The sequence below is a fragment of the Palaemon carinicauda genome, chromosome 28 (assembly GCF_036898095.1).
Source record: "Palaemon carinicauda isolate YSFRI2023 chromosome 28, ASM3689809v2, whole genome shotgun sequence".
NCBI classification, from domain to species: Eukaryota; Metazoa; Arthropoda; class Malacostraca; order Decapoda; family Palaemonidae; genus Palaemon; species Palaemon carinicauda.
In genome coordinates this window covers 70137915-70152863 of record NC_090752.1, presented here as the reverse complement: position 1 = coordinate 70152863, position 14949 = coordinate 70137915, and the positions used below count along the sequence as shown (strand labels likewise).

The 14949-nt window shown below is 40.6% G+C and overlaps 1 protein-coding gene across 9 annotated transcripts in view; it reads right to left on the bottom strand.

The window, feature by feature from the left end:
• Positions 1-14949, bottom strand: part of LOC137621653 (constitutive coactivator of PPAR-gamma-like protein 1 homolog) — a 252439-nt gene that overhangs the window by 133031 nt on the left and 104459 nt on the right. The window lies entirely within an intron of this gene.

Here is a 14949-nt window from a genome sequence, read left to right as displayed (position 1 = left end):
TCGGCCATTGAAAGGTGAACGAGAGTTCATACTCTCTCGTCACCAAAATTAATCAAATTAATTCCAAAAGCTAACTAAGCTAATATAGAAGTTTCCAGTAAAGCGACAGCCGAAATCAAAGAGAAATACTTCACCAAAGTCGTGAAAATACTCCAAGAACATAAGCGTATCCCAGAACGTCTTGCCGGAAGCACGACAGAGGAATAATTGAGGAGGTGTCAACAAGAAGTACTTGAGTACCTGGCCACAGGTGGCGCTGGTAAATACACCCCCTTCTAGTATTGTGATAGCTGGCGTATCCCTCCATAGAATTCTGTCGGGCAACGGAGTTGACAGCTACATGATTATCGGGTAAGTTTAATATTGAAAATTACTACGTACTAAGGAACTATCACAGAGTAATATTTCATTTATATGTTTATTTGTCGGAAAATATGCCTTGATGGTTTGCCTAGCACGTGGCTGAAATTTTTTTTTTTCTGAAATGCCGTATATTAGAATGGCCATTTTTCCACGAGTGCCCCTTTTTATTTGTTTTGCATTTTTTTGCTTAGTCATGTTACCGTAAGGAATTGGCAAGTAGTGTCGCAAAACTTATATTTTTATAGTATTGGAAAGTGTTTCTAGATGATCTGGCTACCCATGCCTATCTTTTTTTTAGCCAGATATGGCGTATATATAGGTATGTGTTCGATTTTCCGGTGATTGCCATTTTTTCGTTTTTTCCCAATTCTTTCAAAATTACTACGTACTAAGGAACTATCACAGAGTAATGATTCCTCTAGATGTTTATTTGTCGGAAAATTTTGTTTACTTTTTTTTTGATTGAATATCATCAAATTTTTTTAGCTAAAATATTGTTTTACATTTTTTTTTTCGATTTTATTTCCCTTCAAAAAAAATTTTTTGGGTCAGAATTTTAATTTTATAGTCGTAAAATAATCGACAATTATCCAGCAACCCACCATACAATTTTTATGCATATCCAATAATAATTAGATTAGTAAATAATACCTTGAAATTGACATACCCTTCCTACATTTCAAGTGGCAGATTAGGGAGTCTGAGTCAGTGTGGTTGGCGGCCATTTTGTGGACATATCCGAAGCGTAAGCTGCCCTATCTATATATATTCTTGTTCCCTATAGAATTTGTGATATTTTGGTATATTTTTACCTGCATAAATATCATATTATATATTAAATATATGTATTTTTTTACGAAATTTCCAAGTACTCAAAAAATTACCTTTAGATATGGCCCCTGATATAAATGTAATTTACAAAATAATGAAGATTTTTTTACATATTTCTATTTTAGGATAACATATGTTTATTCCCTAAAAAAATTAGCCACTTCCTATTTCATTTGGGTACCCAAAAAAATTCATGAAATTTGGACAATTTTTTTTGGCCAAAAAAAGTTACCCTTTTTTTCTCATTTCAGATCTTCACCTCCATGGGTCTTACTTCATCCAAAATACATCAAGATGTGTCCTAAACATTCAAGAATCAATTCCTAAAAGGATTTGTGTATATATGTATAAACTTTTTTTTTATGAATTTTTATGTCAGGTCTTTTTTTTTTCTACTTAATTTTTTAAAATATTTATAATAAATAGTTTTTCTGCAGATGAGTAGTATTTATCTTTACAGTTGTTTTAAGCATTCATTGAAGTTTTTTTTGGCAAAAGAAAAAAGGAGGTTACTGCAAAAACTGATTTTTCAAGAATTTTTTTTGGCGTCGGGGTCGTTCGCGTCCGAGTATACCCTTAAAGGGGTGTCCGAGGACCGTACCTATCCAGGGTTAACTCAAGAAGAATGCATCTGTAAATAGTTATATCCAGTAATGAGATTAGATTCTTTGATAAGTTTATACCGATTCGCTTTTACGTTTCATCGCTCATACTTTTGTTACGTCAGTCAGTCAGTCAAGTGTCATTAAGTGTGTCTTCAACACAAACGACCCCTTCTTTACATCCACCAAGAATATATTAGTTGTAAAGAGAATGGGATTGTAAAACATCACACTAATAATAAATGTCAATACAGGTAAGCACAGCAGATCCTCACATTCTTTAGCCCCTACACTACAACATTCACCAATCTTTAAGTGCAAGGGAGGAGGCTGGATCATTAGGGTAGTTCTCCTATCACCTCGACGAGGAGACTCGGCAGATCTGGATACCACTCGGCATGTGACCACCTAGGACCCTTCAGGGTCATCCTGAGACTCCATATCATCAACAGTCTGTAGATTAATTTAGGAAACAGGCAGATGGTGGAAAGGCGTATGCATCCATGTTGCTCCAAGGATGTTGGAAGGTATCCTCTAGCACTGCTAACAGGTCTGGAATTGGAAAGCAGAAGGCTAGAAGCTTCTTGTTCAGCCGAGTGGTGAAGTTGATTGATTTGCTACCACAAAGGGCAATAGCCTTTCCACCACAAAAGGGTGTAGGGGCCACTCTGACCTTACTACCTGTCCTGGCAGCTTTGTGTGTGTGCTAGAAAATTTTTCTTGCCTAGAATAAACTTACCGGTAACTGACAGCATTACCGTGTTGTGGGAATGAACCTCGCAGACAACATTACCGTGTTGTGGGAATGAACCTCGCTGACAACATTACCGCGTTGTCAAACACCCAAGAGTGCACCTGCTTCCCCAATTCTTAGAAGGTCTGTGAAAATGCCTCCTTGTTTGTTGTTGCAGATCACCATAGTAGTGTTGTTGCTCTTCAACTCTAACAAGTGCCAATCAAACGCTGAACCATAGTAGTGTTGTTGCTCTTCAACTCTAACAAGTGGCCAATCAAACGCTGAAATAAAGCTTGCAATACTAGTAGTGCTGCTTGCATTTCCAGCAGGCCAATATGCATGTGATTTTCTTCTGTGGATCATGTTCCAGAAGCGGTGTGGTTACTCAGATGAGTGTGCTGCCCCTCCTTGGATACAGCTGTGAACAGCAGCACCTAAGGAGGCAGGAAATCAAGTGAAACTCCCCGGTGAGGTTTTCATCAGCCAGCCACCAAGTTAGATTGTCCCGTACTGACCTTCAGAGACAGAGTTACCTCTAGTGCTCATGATCTCAAGGGAGTCACTTCACTAGCTGTCTTCATCACTTGAAGATCAAACCGGAGAACATGGCACAGAGTCCTGGTCTTTGGGTGGCAAGAAACCTTCCTAAACAACTCCACGAACACAATGTAGCATCTTGGTGCTCAAACAAACATTGAGAGCAGTCCTGAGATATCACCTGTTTTGTTTCCCTATCACATGGACGTGTTGGAAGGTTTCAGCATGTATCACGATCTTTGCACATGAAAATATCAAGTCTCTCAGGCACATTGGAAGGTCCCAGTGAGTTGACAGACATTGACAGGAAGGAACACATGAACGATGATCAGATTCCTTGGAGAAACTAGAGTTGTAGTCTCGTGAAGACGGAACACACGGGGTCTGATTGCGTAGTGCCCTAATGCTTGATGCCCTAACATGGGGTGTCTGATTGCGAGGAGACCAATAGCAATACCATTCACGCAGTGATGGAGTGCACAGAGATCTGTCGCATAGAGACTGAGCACATGGAGACAAGTCTGACCGATTAAGCAGAGACGGTTGACAAAGGTGAAAACGACAGAGACCCATGATTCTCCCGCACATGCATGAAGGAAGGTCTTATCACTTGTATGAGAGGAGAATGATCGGTGACTCCCCCTCCACAACAGATAGACTTCTTCAGGGCAGCCATCTTCGTAGGCAATATCAAAGAGTCAAGCAAATGTCCACAAAGAAAGGGACAAGGGCAGGGCTTAGCATCCCAACCAGCAGTGTGCGTGTGGCCAAGCACTAGTAGCAGGAGTGTACCAATACACTTTCCTTGGCTGGGTTGGGTCTCTTTACCACACTACATCTTCTATGCATATGTGGGGCGATGAGATTGGTCAAACTCTTAGAAGACTCCAGCCAAACAGTCTTCCTGGGCTTGAATGAACACTTCTTCCTCTTTTTGGGGGCAGCAGGCATCACCTACAACGGCTTAGATGAGGGTGAGGTTAAAAACACAGGAGTAATGAGAGTGAACAACAAGCTAGTACATTTCTTTTCAGTGTTACCAGGTTTCACAGACATCAAGATATTTCAGGCCCAGCAACGAAAATTCTTCAGCGGAGAAGAAACAGGTTCCTCCCCAATAGCAGACGATGATTTGTTAATGGTAACCACATCACACAACTCCTCTCTAGATGGAAATGCAAAAGAAGAGGGTACTGGAAGGGAAGTCTTCAAAGTCCTGGAATCAGCCAGCACTTCCAGAAGCTTTTCCACCAACACAATGACATCGATAACCAAGTTAGTCCACGTTCACATACACACTGTCAGACAGCATACCAGTAGGCATACTACAGGAGAGAGGTAGAGGAGTATTTCCTTTGTTACGAGAAGGCGATATTTCTGTTTCCTTCAAAGCATGCCACAAGCATAAGTCGGAGCATCCTCCTCTTCCTGAATTCCTTACAAGAACCCAGCCCTAGGGGAATCCAAAGGAGACAAAGAGGGTTTTAAACTCCCAGAAGAGAAAAAGGAGCTACAGTATAGGGTTTCTTTGGCGTCCGCTTAACGTCACTAAGACCGAGGTCAAATGATTCCTTTTTAAAAATTCTTTATCTTCTTTCCAAACTCCATCTACAGCAGAGAAGGCCATACCCTACATTCGTCACAAGGGGAAAGACTGCGAACAGTCATGCCCTTGCAAGAAGTAAATGTGTACTGAACTGCTTCCAAAGTTAAAGTGAGGGTTGCTCTGCCTCGTTAAAAGTTTAAATAGCCATTCCAAGATTTGCCAAAATCGTGCTCCTATTAGAGGACGATGGTTTATATTGGTTTATGTACAACCACTAATTTATTTAAAAAAGGCACTGCTTTTCATTATGGTTTAATTTGCTGCTGATAAAAACTATAATCCTAGCTAAATAATCTCTTCATAACAATTTATGACTATCTAAAGAATAATCATCCAAAGAACAGTCATTTAAAAAAATACCAAACTGTATAGAGGAAATTAATTCTTTTAGCTGAATGGTCTTGAAAAATCAGTTTTACCAGAATTAATCAATATTCCAGTACTGTACTATAAGGCATGAGTAGATTATGATAGATTCTATTGCATCCCATCATAGCATGGTGTTATAAGGAAAGAGAAAAAATACCCAGAGAATTAGTAAAAAGTAATTTTATCCATTAGAATTTCAGTGTTAGCTAATCAGGAGAGAATTACCATTACCAATAAAAGGTTAGATCTTAGAATGCTTTTAAGGCAGTTGATGATTCATATCTGTACAAAAATTCCATTGAATTCAAAGGCTTCCCCTATCAACCACATTTGGGAAATCTTGACAAAACTATAGGGACCTATTGACAGATAACGATAACCATCCATTCTATTTAAAATTAATAAGTAAAACAATCTAAAGAATGAGTGAATAACTAAAAAACACAAATAATTAGGAACTATAATACCTAACCTGTCATAGGAATGAATGCAACCTTACATATTCTGCATGAATGCAATCAATGAAGAATCATAGAAATTCCTCAAATATTCCTTTCCTAAATTAACTAAAGACTCTTTTTTCCTGCTCTCAGTTTATAGGTCATGGTTACAACCAGCACAGACACTTTTGAGAAGAAAAAGTTTCAAACACTGCTCAACCATTACTAGGTTAACTACTATATTATTTTCAGCACAAGATTATAAACTTTACATAAAGCATACTGTCTGAAAATACAATAAAGATATTAGAATTAAAATTAGTAAGGAAAGTTGATATAAGATTGTCTTCATTTCATTTCCCCTTCCTAGATCATAATCATGAAAATAGTAATAAAGTATTTTCTATAAGCAAGCAAAACAAATGCAAAATAAAATAAATTGCTAGGAAACAAAATTATGATGAAGGAAAATTATAGAGCAGCCAACAGTATGCACACATTTTCCACAAGAGGCTCATGCAATTAGTAAAACTTCTTGAGTCCAAGAAGATTTTAATTTCTTAAGGAAATCCTTCATTAACATTCACGACGACAAAATCTAAACACCCTTATATCAACCCTAGACACATAAGATAGTATTTAGCTCCTTAGTGTAAAATTATAACTTCATTTTAACCATAAGCAAATAATGTTTCAGAAGTATCTGACACATCAGTAGTTTACGTACCATTTTTTAGGAGACAAACCCTCTAACTAAACAGGAGGGGTAACCAACCCCAAGAGAATGAAAAATATCCAATAACATAGGCTTGTTGGTTACCTATTTGAAAACCAAAACTGTAAATCTATCTACTGTATTGATTTCAGAGAGAACTTCAACTGATGATGTCTGAAAGACTTCACATAATACAAACAGTAATGTCAAGCATCTATAAAATGATATTTTAATTATAAAATAAATTTTTGAATATACTTACCCGGTGAATATATAATAGCTGAGCCTCCGGCGGCTCGACAGAAAAACACAAAAACTCGCGAGCGATCGCTATGAAGGTTGCGGGTGTGCCCACTAGCGCCAACTATCGGCCAGATACCGCATATACATGTAAACAGACCCAATTTTTCTCATCCCGCTGGGTCTCTATCGGGGAGGAAGGGGGGGCCTTTAATTTATATATTAACCGGGTAAGTATATTCAAAAATTTATTTTATAATTAAAATATCATTTTCAAATATTTAACTTAGCCGGTGAATATATAATAGCTGATTCACACCCATGGTGGTGGGTAGAGACCAGAGTTAATTAAGTTTACAGCGTATATGCTTAGAGTTTTTGACAGTTATATCATAACAAAACCCAAATATATAAAGGTACCTGGTAAGGAAGTTGACTTAGACGATTACTCTGCCTTATTAGTCTGTCTTCCTCACGAAGCCCAGCGATCCTCTTAGGATGCTGAAAGACTCCCAGGAGCTGAAGTATTAAGGGCTGCAACCCATACAACAGGACCTCATCAAACCCCTAATCTGGGCGCTCTCAAGAAATGACTTTGACCACCCGCCAAATCAACCAGGATGCGAAAGGCTTCTTAGCCTTCCGTACAACCCAAAAAACAATATTAAAAACATTTCAAGAGACAGATTAAAAAGGATATTGGAATTAGGGTAATGTAGTGGTAGAACCCTCACCCACTACTGCACTCGCTGCAACGAATGGACCCAGTGTGTAGCAGTCCTCGTAAAGAGTCTGGACATCTTTTAAGTAAAATGACGCGAACACTGACTTGCTTCTCCAAAAAGTCGCGTCCATAATACTTTGCAGAGATTTATTTTGCTTGAAGGCCACGGAGGTTGCTATAGCTCTAACTTCGTGCGTCTTAACCTTAAGCAAACATCGGTCTTTCTCATTCAAGTGAGAATGAGCTTCTCGTATTAAAAATCTGATAAAATATGACAAAGCATTCTTTGACATAGGCAATGATAGTTTCTTAACTGAGCACCATAATGCCTCAGATTTACCTCGTAATGACTTAGTACGAGCTAAATAGAACTTAAGAGCTCTAAAAGGACATAATACTCTTTCCAGTTCGTTGCCTACGATCTCTGATAAGCAAGGAATATCAAAAGATTTAGGCCAAGGACGAGAAGGCAGTTCATTTTTGGCCAGGAAACCAAGTTGAAGTGAACAAGTGGCTTTTTCTGTAGAAAAGCCGATGTTCTTACTGAAGGCATGAAGTTCACTGACCCTTTTAGCCGAAGCCAAGCACACTAGGAAAAGTGTCTTGAGGGTGAGATCCTTCAGGGAGGCTGAATGTAATGGCTCAAACCTGTCTGACATGAGGAACCTTAGGACCACGTCTAAGTTCCATCCAGGAGTTGCCAAACGACGTTCCTTAGAGGTCTCGAAAGACTTAAGGAGATCTTGGAGATCTTTATTGTTGGAAAGATCTAAGCCTCTATGTCGAAAGACCGAAGCCAACATGCTCCTGTAGCCCTTAATCGTGGGAGCTGAAAGGGAGCGAACCTTTCTCAGATGTAAAAGAAAATCTGCGATTTGGGCTACAGAGGTACTGGACGAGGACACAGATGCTGACTTGCACCAGTCTCGAAAGACTTCCCACTTCGACTGGTATACTCTAATGGTGGAAGCTCTCCTCGCTCTTGCAATCGCACTGGCTGCCTCCTTCGAAAAGCCTCGAGCTCTTGAGAGTCTTTCGATAGTCTGAAGGAAGTCAGACGAAGAGCGGGGAGGCTTTGATGGACATTCTTTACGTGGGGCTGACGTAACAGATCTACCCTTAGAGGAAGACTTCTTGGAAAGTCTACCAGCCATTGAAGTACCTCGGTGAACCACTCTCTCGCGGGCCAGAGGGTAGCAACCAACGTCAACCTTGTCCCTTCGTGAGAGGCGAACTTCTGCAGTACCTTGTTGACTATCTTGAATGGTGGGAATGCATATAAGTCCAGGACTGGAGAGCAATAGATTGGTAACCTTTTGGTCAACGAGGAGGCAAAGAGGTCTATGGTGAGTTGACCCCAAGTAGCCCAAAGACTCTTGCCCACGTCCTTGTGGAGGGTCCATTCCGTGGGTATCACCTGACCCCTCCGACTGAGACAGTCTGCCAAGACGTTCAAGTCCCCCTGGATGAATCTCGTCAACAGGGAGATGCCTCGATTTCTTGACCATAAGAGAAGGTCCCTTGCGATCTCGAGCAGCGTGAAGGAGTGTATGCCTCCTTGCTTGGAGATGTACGCCAAAGTTGTGGTGTTGTCTGAGTTGACCTCTACCACTTAGTTTCGAAGAAGCTTTTGAATATCATCAAGGCCAAGTGGACTGCTAATAGCTCCTTGCCGTTGATGTGCATGCTCTTCTGACTTGAGGTCCACAGACCCGAGCATTCCCGACCGTCCAGGGTCGCAACCCCAACCCAAATCCGACGCGTCTGAGAACAACACGTGGTTTGGATTCTTGACTGCTAGGGATAGTCCCTCTCTCAGACTGATATTGCTGTCCCACCATTTCAGGCATGCCTTTACTGGTTCGGAGACTGGGAAAGATACCGTCTCTAACGTCTTGTCCTAGTTCCAGTGAGAGGCTAGATGGAACCGGAGGCAGAAGGTGTAGTCTCCCTAGTGAGACAAACTGCTCCAGGGATGAGAGAGTCCCTACGAGACTGTTCCAACTCCTGACTGAACAAACGTTCTCTTTTCAGCATTAGTTGGACTTCGAGCAGGGCTTGTTCTATTCGGGTGGCAGACGGAAAAGCCCGAAAAAACTGGACTGCGAATCTCCATCCCCAAATATAGAATAATCTGGGATGGGATCAGTTGGGACTTTTAGGTTGACCAAAAGTCCCAACTCCCTGGCCAGACTCAACGTCCAATGTAGATCCTGCAGACAGCGAAGACTGGACGATGCTCTGAGAAGCCAGTCGTCCAAGTACAGGGAGGCTCGGATCCCCGATAGATGGAGGGATTTTGCCACATTCCTCATGAGACTCGTAAACACGAGAGGAGCAGGACTGAGGCCAAAGCACAGGGCTCGAAACTGGTACCCCACATTCCTGTAAACAAACCTCAGAAACAGTTGGGAATCCGGGTGTATAGGAATGTGGAAGTATGCCTCCTGAAGGTCGAGAGAGACCATCCAGTCGCCTTCCATTAATGCTGTCAAGACAGCCTGGTAGACTTCATCGTGAAGTTTGTCTTGACAATGAACACATTGAGCGCACTTGCCTCTTACGTACTCCTGCAGTGAACATGGCTGCCAGATCATTGGAGCCATCCCTGAGGGACTTGTTCCTGCAGAGAACGTGGCTGTCAGATCATTGGAGCCATCCCTGAAAGCCTTGTTTATGCATGACATAATTGTACAGCAAAACTTCAAACGCTCGAAAAAAAAACTTCTAACAGGAGATGGTCTAGCTCTGAAGTCGACCATAAAATCTTGGAGCGTCTCATGGCCAGGCGCCAGGGAGAGTCTATGAGGTTTGAGAAGTCTATCTGGGCAGAGGCAGGAACTCCCAAGTCGAGAACTTCTCCCGTGTCATATCAGACTCTCGCTCTATAAGCCAGCTTAAAAGTAGGGAAAGCAAAGGCTGTCTCCCCCAAACTCCTCCTGGTGATTAACCAGTCGCCTAGCAAACGTAAAGCTCTCTTAGAAGAGCGAGAGAGCACTAGCTTATAAAACAACGGCTTCGAAGTAGCTAGGCCTAGTGTAAACTCTGACGTTTAGGCGAACGAGGAGCAGCAGTTACAAAAAGATCCGGACAAAGATCCTTAAAAATCAGCATGATTTATTTAAAGTCCATAGAGGGCTGAGCAGCTTTAGGCTCCTCTCCGTCTGACAGAGTCCTCAAGGGAATATCAGTAGGAGGGGGATCAGCAACTTCCTCATCTGAAGGAACCTTGTCCGACAATAGCCAAGTCTCAAGCAAGGGAGAGACCTGCCGTGGTGGCAATGCTTGACAAGCAGAGTCCACACGCAAAGGAGCAACAGTAGCAGTCAAGGACGCTATGTCATGTAACTGCTTAAAGGACTGACCAGTAACAACAACAGGTGCGGGAGGACGTTCGACGTCAACTCGAGACTGCCTTGACTGCTTAGACTGAGCAATCAAAACAACTCTTGACTGCGGTGCTTGACGCTCAACGTCAAAACAAGTCAACTATGCTGGTTGGTGAACGTCCTGAACGTCAACAAGAGCAAGCGGCAGCGGCTGAACGTCCACAAGCGGCTGAGTGTCAACACGGGACTGCATCGAGTGAGGCTCTACAAAACACGATTGACGTGACTTTGTAACGTCAATGTCAACAGGACGAGCAAAGGCTCGTTTGGGCGGCTGACGGCCAAGATCTCGATCAGCTAAGCGGCGAGGATCATCGTGAACCTGCTCAACAGAATAGTCCTCCATAAGAGAGGCAAGCTTATTCTGCATGTCTTGCCGTACAACCCATTTAGGATCAACAGGAATGGTTGCGGTAAGAGACGAGGGTAACGTCTGTGACTGCAAAACCTTGCCTACAAAAAGACTCTCGGAGCCTGTGTTACGCTTTTGTTAAGGCGGCGAGCAGTCTTCCGATGACTGCATAGGGTCAGAGCTGTCCTAAAGGTTATAACCAGGACGCAGGACCTGTCCTGAAAGGACTGACTTTCGCTTAAAGGGCCTCGAAACCTTGTTCCACGGTTTCTTATGCGAAAAGCCTTCGGATGACGAGGAGAAAATCGTCTCGCTCGTCTTATGGTAGGGGCGGTGTTGATGAGACACGCCTGAAACCATAGAGGGAACGTCTGTTCGCTGATCAAGTCCTCTCGAACCCATAAGTCGTACGACATTACTTCTCCCCTGGGCTTGGGAGCTTGCAAGAGGTCTCGGACTAGGCGAACGACAGGCACTAACAGACGAACCCTCGGTCGCAACACTGATAACACTTTGCGCAATTATCACTTTATCTCTACGATTTTCTGTTTTGCACTTACTTCACTGAAATCGAATTTTTCAACAATTCACATTAGGTATGAATAAAATTGATTTCTACCTGAAGCACGCAATTCTACCCTCATCAAAAGGTTATAATTGCGAAATCAGTCGTATAATGTAAGCACATTAAAGCAAAAAACAGTAAACATATATTAAGATAAAAAGATCAGTGGCTGGGAAGGAGACTAAACACTAGTTCATTCAAAACTACGTTTTCAATCTCTCACCGTACAGTGCCTTGGGACGAGAATAAAAACTAAAAACGTTTTATCCTTTCTCCCCGTACAGAGACTAGGGACGAGAGTAAAAAACTGACTCGAGAACAACGTTACTCGCTTGGGACGAGAATAAAGATCGGAACGTTCTCTCTTCCTCTCTCTCTCTCCGTCTCTCTCTCTCTCTCTCTCTCTCTCTCTCTCTCTTGATTTCGCACCGAAGAGAAGAGCCCACTTACCTTTCGTCAATAAACAGGTTATTTGACCAAAGGAAAAAACTGAAAGGTTTTTCAATTAACAAGTTCCTTTAAAATAGTATTTAAAACATTTAAGTTTGAAAGAAGAATGAACAAAACGTCAGAATCGATTTACTCTTTCTGCAAAGTGAAACCGTGATTCTCTCTCTCTCTATCGTAACGATAGAGCGCGAACTGCGTAGCATAAATAAACTAAACGTTAGTTCATCTTTGAAACAGTACGAAGACTATTCAAAGAAAATCTTTCATAAAATATCTACTAAAAAATATTCATTTAGTAAGTTTTAAATCATTTGCTCTGTAAAAGTTATTTACGATTGAAAGGGCTCAACGTTGTTTAACTTCGGTTTCCAAGTTAGGACCGCCTACTCTCGGATTAGAGGAGGAATAGGATAGGTCGCATATAAACAAATCATTAAAATTTATCTTGATGTTTATTATAAATGGAAAGCTAATCGAAGAGGCCTAATAAAGGCGGTTGAGATATAAAATATATAGAGGAAAATCTATAATTAACCCCAACAATTTATAACGTGATAAGATAATTGCTAAAAGCCTAAAACACACTTCCGTAATAAGGAAAGGGTCGGCCATTTAAAAGTCAAAGAAAGTCCAAAAAACAATCCAAAGTCATCAAAAATTAAATCTATCCAAAAACGAGTTCAAGATTTAAGTTGAAGATAAAACACCTGCACTGCGAAAGCTCAAACCAAAAGGAAGTACTTCACCAAATATGTTGAGAAAACTCCAGGTTATACAGCGAGTATTGATACGTCTTGTCATTAAGGCCGACAGAGAAAAATTGGGTCTGTTTACATGTATATGCGGTATCTGGCCGATAGTTGGCGCTAGTGGGCACACCCGCAACCTTCATAGCGATCGCTCGCCAGTTTTTGTGTGTTTTTCTGTCGAGCCGCCGGAGGCTCAGCTATTATATACTGTATTCACCGGCTAAGTTAAATATTTAAAAACTATATTTGATCACACAAAGCTCCCTGGAATTGGGTATCACGTCTTTTGCTGCATACTTTACACCAATCTTCAGATTCTGGACTGACAAAATGTATTACCAATGATACAATTTTATCTTTTGACAATTAGCCAAATTCATTCAGCCTATTCATAAATTCATAGTCTCCTTTGCAGTAGTTTAAACATATTCAATTCCTTTTGTAGAAAAAATAAAAATAAATTTAAATTAATTTGTGTTTTCCCTTACTATACAAACCTGAATCCTTTAATAAGAGTATAATTTCAGAGAAGCTGGAAAAGGCTGTTAGAATTTATGACGAGGTGGTGGTAGTTAGCAGGAAGGTAGCGGCCAAGCCCCGCTCACCCAAAAGGCCACTGAGATCACGCCTTGTCCTTAAAACTAGGTTTTACGGCGGGTTGGTTGAGGGGAGGAAAGACTCACATTTGTATAGTTAACCCCTTCGCTACAAGGGTGCGGATCCACTACTCAAGCTGTATACGAGACTTGCCACGATCGGATATACTTGCTCGCTCACTCTATAATAACCTACATTTCCATGTTTATTTGTTTTATTGCTGATTACAGAATAAATTCTTCAAAGGTTTACTTAATTTTCCATTGTATTTCACTCTAAACAACAAAAGTATTTGTTCCATTTATTGTGAAGTGATTATAGAATAATTTTAAAAAAATTATTTTATATAATTTTCTCTAGAATAAAGGTAAAGTACTGTGATTTTGAGTGTAAAAAACTTTATAGTTATTGAATTTACTACTATATGTTATTCCATAATAATTCCATTATAAATAGTCGTCGAATGATATAAAACTACTCGTCAGTAATGAGGGACTTTATGTTGTACAGAAATGTCATGAAAATATCTACAGTACTTGTTTCCTCTGACAAAAAAGTATTCTCTAATATTCATTGAAAGATATAAAACTACTCGTTATAGAAAGAGAGAGAGAGAGAGAGAGAGAGAGAGAGAGAGAGAGAGAGAGAGAGAGAGAGAGAGAGAGAGAGAGAGAGAGATAAAAACTTAGTTCATTAGATATAAGGTTTGTTCATTCCAACTTACGTCTGACTGTTGCTATGAACTGGATCATTCCTGTTTTGGTATTTCACAGGCTTGGAAATACTGTAGAGACTGCGCATGTAAGAACATGACAATACAGCATAGAATGGAAATGATGGTAAATAATGATGGTAGGCTAAATTTTACTTGTGAAAACAATGAACAATACTTAACAATACTAATATGATCCTAGCTTGGGTGAAGTGGGGGCTTGGGCCCTGATCATATGTATATATGGTCAGTCTCTAGGGCATTGTCCTGCTTGATAGGGTAATGTCGCTGTCCATTGCCTCTGCCATTCATGAGCGGCCTTTCAACCTTTAAAATAGCTCTTACACAATAAGAATTAAAGGCTAGAATTCCAAAGACTTTGTTAGTTGACTGAAAAAAGGAGGGGCTAATATTAGGGAGAGGAGAAGATTTTTTAGTGAAATTTCTAGAGTGTTAAGTGCACAATATAAGACCATGTGCGATACAGTACTGTACTCTTTTATAGTATATACGAGTTAACGAATAATTTTAACCTCCATATGGTTTATATTTGTAGATTAGCTTATAATAATGATAACAATAATAATAACGACATATCTGGCCGTCACGTATCACCAGGCATGTTTTTGACTTATAACGACGTCATGGTAGCGAAGGGGTTAAGAAAAATATACTGTATATTTCTAGAAGAAAAAGTAAAGGGATAAAATCGTCGGATATGAGGATTCTGTGAAGTACGTATGTACTGTCCAGAAGCAGGAATCAAAGTGGGAGCTTGGTGGCCTGTCGGGTGGGTGGGTCTTACTCGCAACCCTCCAGCTAACTACTATCACCTCGTTATAAATTTTAAGTCTTTTCTAGCTTTGTTGAAAACATATTCCTATTAAAAGACAATTATTTGTATTCGTGTAGGAAAAAAAAAAAAAAAAAGGGGGGGGTCATATTTTGTTCTTCCTTTAAGGGTAACTTGAG